The sequence below is a fragment of the Phoenix dactylifera genome, chromosome 10 (genome assembly GCF_051530095.1).
Source record: "Phoenix dactylifera cultivar Ajwa chromosome 10, Ajwa_hap1_PhDact_Kaust_v1.1, whole genome shotgun sequence".
In the NCBI taxonomy this organism is placed as follows: Eukaryota; Viridiplantae; Streptophyta; class Magnoliopsida; order Arecales; family Arecaceae; genus Phoenix; species Phoenix dactylifera.
Window position 1 is genome coordinate 21,227,615 of NC_143199.1, and position 10,385 is coordinate 21,237,999.

Consider the following 10,385-nt stretch of genomic DNA (forward strand, 5'->3'; position numbering starts at 1 on the left):
TGGTCACTTGGGCTACATCCAGAATAGAGGTGATCACGGGCCTTCTGGCCCGCCCAGCCCGTCCGGCCCGGCCCGAAATTTTTCGGGCTTGGGCATTGAAAAAGGGCCCATTGGTCGGGCCTGGGCAGGAAAAGCGGCCCGACCAAAAAAATCGGGCCGGGCCTGGAAACGTTAAAAATAGCCCGGTTCGGCCCGGCCCGACTATAAAATCCTGTTATAAATTATAATATATTAAAAAAATTTAACAAAAACCCTAACCTTTGGGCTTTCCCTTCCCTTCCCTTCCCTTCCCCTCCCTCGCTGAGACTGAGAGCCGCCGCCGCCTCCCCCCTCCCTCGCCCCCCGTCCCTCGCTGAGAGCCGCCGCCGCCCTCCCTCGCTGAGAGCCGCCGCCACACCCCCCCTCCCTCGCTGAGACTGAGAGCCGCCGCTGCCCCCCCTCCCTCGCTGAGAGCCGCCGCCGCCCTCCCTCGCTGAGAGCCGCCGCCGCCCCCCCCCTCCCTCGCCCCCCCTCCCTCGCTAAGAGCCGCCGCCGCCCTCCCTCGCTGAGAGCCGCCGCCGCCGCCGCCCCCGCCCCCCCTTTTCCCTCGCTGAGAGCCTGATAGCCGCCTCCTCTCGGTGTCGTCGCCTCTTCAATGACCGGCCGGCGGCTCTTCGCGTCCTTCTCCCCCGGACGGCAACCTCCGCGGCTCCGGTCACCGACTCACAGTCACCGGTAAGAGTTTTCTCCTCCTCCTCCTCCTCTTCGAGCTCGATCTCGGTAGATTTTGCCCAAGCCCGGAGAGAGAAAGAGAGAGAGAGAGAGGTGGGGGACAGCGAGAGAGCTCGGAACAGTGGGAGAGTGGGGAGTGGGGACAGTGGTTTTGTTTTGGGTTGAGACGGGAGACAGAGAAAGAGAGGAGGGATCTTTCATCCCTTCTCTTTTTTGGTTTTGGTCTTGGTTTTCCTTCCCTCACAATCACAGTGCTGCAGTAACCCAGTTCGAGCTGGGCCATCAGGAAGAAAGATCGGGGGATTGGAGATGGACTTCTTGGAGGGTGGAGATTCTCTGAATTTTCTCCTCTCAGTTTCTTCTCCCCTGATTTTTTTTTTTTCCGGTTGGATGGTGCTTTATTTGTATTATGATAATTCTTATGAACTGAATTTTTTTATAATTAGTTGTATAATTTTTTTGGTAGGCTAACAACTGTAGTCATTTAGATATTCTATTAATAACTCTAATAATTATTCATGTTCAATCAACAATTGCTAATGTTTCAATTTTGTATTTGTAGGTTTTGAGAGTTAGAAGATGCAAGGATGTTCTACAGTTTTCTATTATGAAAGTGGCTTCAAGAATTATGAACTTTTATGAACTTTTGAATGCACAAAGATGCATGTTTGTTATAATGTTAATGGGACAATGTAATTTGTATTTTGTCTAAGTTTGCAGTTTTTATTATTGGGTTGTAATTTTCAGCTGGACAACAGTGTTTCATACATTTTATTTTCTTTCTATTGGCTTGAAGCTGCAAATTTTTTCTTTTTTAATGTTTGTAGATATATCCAAATTCCAAAGTTTGAAACCACCACCAACACTATCTATTTAAAATAGGCTAGTTATATCCTTAACATTAACCAATTAACCAATTTAGAGAGCCATTAAGCTGTTGGGCCATTTTTGCCCATTTCTAGATTCCAAAAAAAAAAAAAAAATCGGGCCTGTCGGGTCGGGCCTGTCGGGTCGGGCCTGTCGGGCTGGTCAGGTCGGGCCTGTCGGGCTGGTCGGGTCGGGCCTGTCGGGTCGGGCCTGGGACCAGATTTATAAGATTGGGTCGGGCCTGGACAAAAATTTAAGCCCGACAGTCGGGCCGGGCCGGGTCTGGGCATAGCCATCGGGCCTAATTTCTGCTGTAGAGCCCGGCCCGAGCCCGGCCCGGCCCGGGTTTTGATCACCTCTAATCCAGAAGTCCATAAGCTTACATTGGTCTCAAACAATAGGTCGTTTGCTATCTTTATTACACTAATTTGCTTTCATTATTGGGTCGACTATGAAGTGGAAATTTAAGAAGAAATAAAAGAAATAATTTTGGATAAGTGGGGAGTAAACAATGGAGAAAAATGAAGAAAGAAGTGGAGGGAGAAGGGTTTCGGCTCTGATATGCTAATATATAGAGCACATAATCCCTAACTTCTATGAAAATATAAACAAAATAAGTTAAGTGCATCTTGATGACTAAAATATTCTTACCTAAGGTATAAAAGTTTACAACACCCCCTCCCCCAAATAAAAAAAAAATGCCCAACTTGTGCAAAAGTTGGTTGTGTTGGTTCTTTTCAATAGCTTTAATAAAAACATCACCAAGAGCTCGTTCAAGGTGGCAAACCAAAGGTGAATTTTCTTGCTAGCAAGGGTAAATAAATGTTGGTCTTCATCCATTGATATGCTTTATTCTAGCATGTTGAACAAGATTGTACACAATATTATTGCATCATTTGATCTTGTATAAGTACCCAAGATCTATGCAGCAAATAATCAATGTGGAACTAAACACATGTCGCACGAGTCCTCACATACTCTTTCATTTAAGTCCTAACGTCCTCGTCAGATGTTTAAGCCCTGACATCCTCGTCAGATATTTAAGTCCTAATATCTTCGTCAGGCTAAGAGTTCAAATCTATTCAAATCTAATCACAAGCATCATGATCGGCTCGTAGTCAGCCTCAATAAATTCGTACTATAGTGTCCTTAATCCATATAGGTTATAGGCCAGGTCTGCTCTGATACCATTTGTAAAAATTCAGGATGTCACTCAAAATGGCTAGTCGGAAAGTATTATTTGGATTCTTTAATTCTATATAAGTATCCAATATCTATCCAGCAAATAATTGATCTGGGCTAAATATATTTTTGTAGAGGTCCTCGTAGATTTATTGAATTTTGCTCTTGCAGGAGTGCTTTTAACCGAAGGAGCTCGCAACACCGTGTGCCATTGGCCAATAGTGGCTTATGCACTTGATCTAGATATTATTGGTTGTTTCATGCTTATCTATGTCACATTAATTACCTGATGTTGACCGCCTATCAGTACCACATCTTGCCCAACTTGCATCGGTACATAATTCAACCTTTAAATGCGTATGATTGGCAAAATCTAAGCCCCTTCCAGCTGAAGACTAAAGAAACATCAACATCCTATGTTTTGCTTCAAGATGGGTGGACCATGGAGCCTTTATGAATCAACTAACCATGCTAATTGCACAAGTTGTATAATGACAAGTAAAAGAAAGATCAACATTCCAACCAGTATTTGAAACAATAGCAACATTTTCTAGAGGCTTTCGTCCTCCATCATCCAACCTAATTTACTTGTTTGACTATTGTCACGCCCCGGACCCGGATCCGTGACACGGCCGTGCTATTGCCGACTACCGCCCACAATAGCACGCAGCCTCATACCTGGGTAACAGGATAGTCAAACCAACCGAATCTTTTCATATGAAAGCATTCTTAGTACAACATGCTGGTCAGTACCCAAATACAGAGCTTCTATGTAGTTTATGTACACAAAAGTATACTTGCTTTACCCCAAAAGAAAGAAGCCCTGATACCAAATTAACGTGTCTCTGGCAGCTATCAGTGGTAAGGATCTGAAAGAAAAAGTAAATGAACGGATATGAGCTACACGGCTCAATAAGTAATCATACATAATCTTACCGGATCGAACATAATGGTAACCATGTTTATGCAGGATTTGAGGAGCTGACATGCATATTCATCTAATAATCATCATGGCACAATAAGTATGCGATTTAAACAAAGCAGTAGTGCAAATCACAAAAATTTTCATAATATATGCATATGAAACCGTGCCCCCGGCATGCCGTGGTCCTTTTTCTCTCGGATGCTACTGCGAAGTCAGACTCGACCACTGGCGGGGCCAGCTCAGTTACTATTCAGCCACTGGTGGGGCAGGCTCAGTTACTATTCAGCCACTGGCAGGGCAAGCTCAGTTACTATTCAGCCACTGGCGGGGCAGGCCCAATTTCAATTCAGCCACTGGCGGGGCAGGCTCAGTTACTATTCAGCCACTGGCGGGGCAGCTCAGTTACTATTCAGCCACTGGCGGGGCAGCTCAGTTACTATTCAGCCACTGGCGGGGCAAGCTCAGTTACTATTCAGCCACTGGCGGCTCAGTCATTCTCAGTAGCATCTTTGAGCCCATTATAGTGCCTCTGGGCTAACTAAGACTTTATAAACTTACATGCATGATTAAAATATCAGTATCATCATGTTGCATACATAGCCATAGCTTCTGGAATCATGCAATTTACTTATGCATTGTAACATATCATGCATGAAACATATATACTTAAAAGAAATGCTGAGGAAACATTAATAACATGACATGATCCAAAACAGGATTAGAACAGGTTACTTACTCTCTTCACAAATCATGCATACAATTCAAATTGTATGAAAAACACTGGTTCATCTTATAAAACGTAATACAAGATCTACGATAAGATTAAGACAGATTACTTACTTCAATTCGCTTTCCAAATTGCTCAAGTCCAGGTGACAAATCCTTAATCACCTAAAACAACATCATAGGGTTTACATTATTCCCCATTCATTTATTATAACATCTCTTAGTTCATCATACTATGAACTTACTTGCTTGGATCCCATCCAAGGATTTAGCCCAAGTCCAATTTGAAGCCTTTGGGGTTCGATTTAAAACCAGATTGGGTCCACATGGGTTGATTGGGTTTTTTAATTAAAGGATTGGGCCTCGTTTATAATTGGGTCCTCTGATTTGGTCAATGTGGCTCATCTGGGCCTGAGTCGAAGTTAGCCCAAGGTCAATTCGACCTTCTGTCAGTTGAATTGGGCATGAATTGGGCCTGATTCACAATCAATTAGGTCTGCTGAGACAAACTCAGCTTAATTGGGTTCAAATTCAACACCAATTAGGCTTAATTGACCCGTTTAACTCGATTGGGCTTGAATCAATCCTTCATCGGATTCACCCAAATCGAATTAAAGAATTTAGGCCTAACGGGTTTCGGATCCGGACTCGGATCCGACCCGCTAGGCAGACCCGTTAAGGATCTCTTTTCTTCTCTCTTCTCTCTTTTTTTTTTCTTTTTCTTTTCTCTTCCTTTTTTTTTTTTTCTTTCCTTTTCTTCCCTTCTCCTTTTTCTTTTCTTTTTCTTCTTTTTTTCTTTTCTTTTTTTTTTCTTCTCTGTTTCTTTTCTTCTTCCCGAAGTTTCTTCTCCTCCCTTCTTCTCTTTCATCCCAATCTCCCCTTCCTCTCTTCTCCAACGAAGGGAGGACGGCGAGCGGAAAGGGGGGGATGGCGAGCGGAAGGGAACGGCGAGCGGAGGGGAGGATGGCGAGCGGAGGGGGACGGGCCACGACCGGCGGCGTCCGCGGCCAAGCCCCGCGGGATCCCTGGCCGAGCCTGCGGCACTCTCGGCCGCGCCTGCGTCGACGGTGCTCGCGGCCGAAGCCGGCGGCCGCCGCACACGACGACGAGGATGAGTCCCTTCTTCCTCTCTTCTTTTTCTTCTTCCTCCCTTCACCAACCTCCCATATTCTCTCTCTCACTCCCAAACCCTCTCTCTTCCTCTCTTCATTCTTCCCCTGTGAAGGAAGAAGGGGAGTTTGGGAGGGCCGAGCCACAGTCGGCGGTGCCACGGCTGGGCTCGCGGTGTCCACAGCCGCGCCTGCGGCTGAGCCCACGGCCGCGCCTGCGACGGCCTTCTCTTCTCCCACGGGGAAGAGACGCCGGGAAAAACCAGTGGCAACGCGGGATGCCCGTGGCCGTTTCCCACGGCTGTTCCCCGTGGAGGTCGTGGTGCTCGCGGTCGGAGCCAGCGGTGTCGCCGGCGCCGCTAGCGGCCGCATGCAGTGAGCCCTCTTTCTTCCCTTTTCTTTCTCTCTCCGTGTTTCTTTCTTTCTCTGTTATCCCGATCAAGTCAAGAGGAGAAAAGGTAGAGGGCTTACCTAGCTTTTGGAAGAAGCCACGAGCATCTTCTCCGGCGACGGAAGTAGGTTTGGCAAACCCTCTCTCAGAGAACAGAGGAAGGAAGGAGGAGGAAGGGGTACGGTACACACACAGAGAGAGAGACCTAGGGGGCTGTAGCCACCTTTAGCTGGGGTGAAGTGTCACCCCCAGCTTCCCCTCGTGAAGGGCCTAACAGCTGGGCCCTCCACAGCTTCCCAGCTGTCCCTACCCTAGTCACATCCATCCTTAGGGTATGGGATAGCAGCCACCAACAATGGGCCCTAGTTAGGTCCATTAGGTGTCCTGGCCCAATGCTCAAGTACGGGCCCAAAAAGGTTTTGGGCTCAAATTGGGCCCGGATATTACATCCTACCCCCCTTAAAATAAATTTCGTCCTCGAAATTAAACATACCTCAGGTGGACCGATGTAGTGAGGACTCATTTTGCCGTATCGCCCAAATCGGGCAACACCCTTGAAAAGAACATTTTTAGGTAGACAAAGTTTTCCTCCAAAAATTTCAGTTCTCATAGCTTAACAAGAATCGCCCGGTAGGGGGCCTTGATGATGGGTCCCTTTCCTAAGATCGATGGTGAATTCGATTTCTCAACCAGGGATAATTCCTGGTAATTCATCAGGGTAAATGTTTGAGTATTCCTTATTTCTTATAGCTACCTAGCAGTCAAGAGTTTAGGATGAAACTGAAATAAATTGCTTTCTTCGACTAAGGTATTATGACAATCTTAACATATTATGATACTCCCAACTACCCATTACCCCAAATTTTTTTACGGTTATAGTCTTGTTAAACCTAGAGCTCTGATACCACTAGATGTCACGCCCCGGACCCGGATCCGTGACACGGCCGTGCTATTGCCGACTACCGCCCACAATAGCACGCAGCCTCATACCTGGGTAACAGGGTAGTCAAACCAACCGAATCTTTTCATAAAATATGCATATCAAACCGTGCCCCCGGCATGCCGTGGTCCTTTTTCTCTCGGATGCTACTGCGAAGTCAGACTCGACCACTGGCGGGGCCAGCTCAGTTACTATTCAGCCACTGGCGGGGCAGGCTCAGTTACTATTCAGCCACTGGCAGGGCAAGCTCAGTTACTATTCAGCCACTGGCGGGGCAGGCCCAATTCCACTTCAGCCACTGGCGGGGCAGGCTCAGTTACTATTCAGCCACTGGCGGGGCAGCTCAGTTACTATTCAGCCACTGGCGGGGCAGCTCAGTTACTATTCAGCCACTGGCGGGGCAAGCTCAGTTACTATTCAGCCACTGGCGGCTCAGTCATTCTCAGTAGCATCTTTGAGCCCATTATAGTGCCTCTGGGCTAGCTAAGACTTTATAAACTTACATGCATGATTAAAATATCAGTATCATCATGTTGCATACATAGCCATAGCTTCTGGGATCATGCAATTTACTTATGCATTGTAACATATCATGCATGAAACATATATACTTAAAAGAAATGCTAAGGAAACATTAATAACATGACATGATCCAAAACAGGATTAGAACAGGTTACTTACTCTCTTCACAAATCATGCATACAATTCAAATTGTATGAAAAACACTGGTTCATCTTATAAAACGTAATACAAGATCTACGATAAGATTAAGACAGATTACTTACTTCAATTCGCTTTCCAAATTGCTCAAGTCCAGGTGACAAATCCTTAATCACCTAAAACAACATCATAGGGTTTACATTATTCCCCATTCATTTATTATAACATCTCTTAGTTCATCATACTATGAACTTACTTGCTTGGATCCCATCCAAGGATTTAGCCCAAGTCCAATTTGAAGCCTTTGGGGTTCGATTTAAAACCAGATTGGGTCCACATGGGTTGATTGGGTTTTTTAATTAAAGGATTGGGCCTCGTTTATAATTGGGTCCTCTGATTTGGTCAATGTGGCTCATCTGGGCCTGAGTCGAAGTTAGCCCAAGGTCAATTCGACCTTCTGTCAGTTGAATTGGGCATGAATTGGGCCTGATTCACAATCAATTAGGTCTGCTGAGACAAACTCAGCTTAATTGGGTTCAAATTCAACACCAATTAGGCTTAATTGACCCGTTTAACTCGATTGGGCTTGAATCAATCCTTCATCGGATTCACCCAAATCGAATTAAAGAATTTAGGCCTAACGGGTTTCGGATCCGGACTCGGATCCGACCCGCTAGGCAGACCCGTTAAGGATCTCTTTTCTTCTCTCTTCTCTCTTTTTTTTTTCTTTTTCTTTTCTCTTCCTTTTTTTTTTTCTTTCCTTTTCTTCCCTTCTCCTTTTTCTTTTCTTTTTCTTCTTTTTTTCTTTTCTTTTTTTTTTCTTCTCTGTTTCTTTTCTTCTTCCCGAAGTTTCTTCTCCTCCCTTCTTCTCTTTCATCCCAATCTCCCCTTCCTCTCTTCTCCAACGAAGGGAGGACGGCGAGCGGAAAGGGGGGGATGGCGAGCGGAAGGGAACGGCGAGCGGAGGGGAGGATGGCGAGCGGAGGGGGACGGGCCACGACCGGCGGCGTCCGCAGCCAAGCCCCGCGGGATCCCTGGCCGAGCCTGCGGCACTCTCGGCCGCGCCTGCGTCGACGGTGCTCGCGGCCGAAGCCGGCGGCCGCCGCACACGACGACGAGGATGAGTCCCCTCTTCCTCTCTTCTTTTTCTTCTTCCTCCCTTCACCAACCTCCCATATTCTCTCTCTCACTCCCAAACCCTCTCTCTTCCTCTCTTCATTCTTCCCCTGTGAAGGAAGAAGGGGAGTTTGGGAGGGCCGAGCCACAGTCGGCGGTGCCACGGCTGGGCTCGCGGTGTCCACAGCCGCGCCTGCGGCTGAGCCCACGGCCGCGCCTGCGACGGCCTTCTCTTCTCCCACGGGGAAGAGACGCCGGGAAAAACCAGTGGCAACGCGGGATGCCCGTGGCCGTTTCCCACGGCTGTTCCCCGTGGAGGTCGTGGTGCTCGCGGTCGGAGCCAGCGGTGTCGCCGGCGCCGCTCGCGGCCGCATGCAGTGAGCCCTCTTTCTTCCCTTTTCTTTCTCTCTCCGTGTTTCTTTCTTTCTCTGTTATCCCGATCAAGTCAAGAGGAGAAAAGGTAGAGGGCTTACCTAGCTTTTGGAAGAAGCCACGAGCATCTTCTCCGGCGACGGAAGTAGGTTTGGCAAACCCTCTCTCAGAGAACAGAGGAAGGAAGGAGGAGGAAGGGGTACGGTACACACACAGAGAGAGAGACCTAGGGGGCTGTAGCCACCTTTAGCTGGGGTGAAGTGTCACCCCCAGCTTCCCCTCGTGAAGGGCCTAACAGCTGGGCCCTCCACAGCTTCCCAGCTGTCCCTACCCTAGTCACATCCATCCTTAGGGTATGGGATAGCAGCCACCAACAATGGGCCCTAGTTAGGTCCATTAGGTGTCCTGGCCCAATGCTCAAGTACGGGCCCAAAAAGGTTTTGGGCTCAAATTGGGCCCGGATATTACAACTATGTAGGTTAAGAACATACTTTCTTTGAGAAATAAAAATCCCTTTTTTAGGTCCGACAACATCTATACCAATAAAATACTTCAAGGGACCAAGATATTTATTATCAAATTCACTTGATAGAAATGATTTCGAGCATCAGATTTCATCTAGATGATATCCTGATGTAACAATTATGTCATCAAGATATACATGAAGAATGGTGATATCCAATCCTCTTCACGTCACAAGAACAATATGGTCAATATGACACTGGCTATGCCCAAATATTCTCAGTGAACCACTGAACTTCTTAAACTTCTCAAACATTATATAGCTTTCTTCAATTTACAAACATTTCCTTCCAATTTTGTCACCCTTAAATCTTGGAGGAGCTTTCATATATATATTTTTTTCACATCTGCCTTCGTATAAGAATGCATTTTTGACACCTAGCTGAAGCGAAAGCCGAATACCATACTAGCAAGTAGTGACAAGATAACACGTATTGAATTCATCTTGGTAACCGGAGCAGAAGTCTCCAAAGTAGTCGACAAGATAACCAATCTTACTTTATATCTCTTTAAAGATTAGTTCGCCGTTTATTTCACATGTGCATCCATTTACATCCTACGGGCTTCTTCTCTTATGGAAGATCTACAAGTTCCCAGTTGCCAATTTACAATCAAGGTAATTAATGATAAGAAACAAAAATTAATGATAGGATGAAAAGCAAACATAATTGAGAGTCCATGGAGATTGTTGTACGAATACTATTGGGTTGATGGTCTGTAGGCATGCTTTTTCATCCTCTTCAACAATAGGAAAACTTGCTGGTGCCATCAGAGAGCGTAGGTGCAAGAAGAGAAACATCCAACATTTCTTTACCAATATTTTCCACTAGGATGTATAGCCAAAGAGAAGGAGATAAATGCAAG

General features: G+C 46.4%; 2 long non-coding RNA genes across 2 annotated transcripts; one reads left to right on the forward strand and one right to left on the reverse strand.

Annotated features, from left to right (window-relative positions):
* The first annotated feature begins 542 nt into the window (after window positions 1–542).
* On the forward strand, window positions 543–1,496 carry LOC120110826 (uncharacterized). The gene is made up of 2 exons (XR_005511953.3): window positions 543–714; window positions 1,274–1,496. It is a non-coding gene; the product is annotated as an uncharacterized LOC120110826 (long non-coding RNA).
* Window positions 1,497–3,454: 1,958 nt separating this feature from the next.
* LOC148703757 (uncharacterized) lies at window positions 3,455–5,513 on the reverse strand. Its single transcript, XR_015977098.2, has 2 exons — window positions 4,526–5,513; window positions 3,455–3,629 (listed from the first exon to the last, which is right to left on the reverse strand). It is a non-coding gene; the product is annotated as an uncharacterized LOC148703757 (long non-coding RNA).
* Between the last annotated feature and the right edge of the window lie 4,872 nt (window positions 5,514–10,385).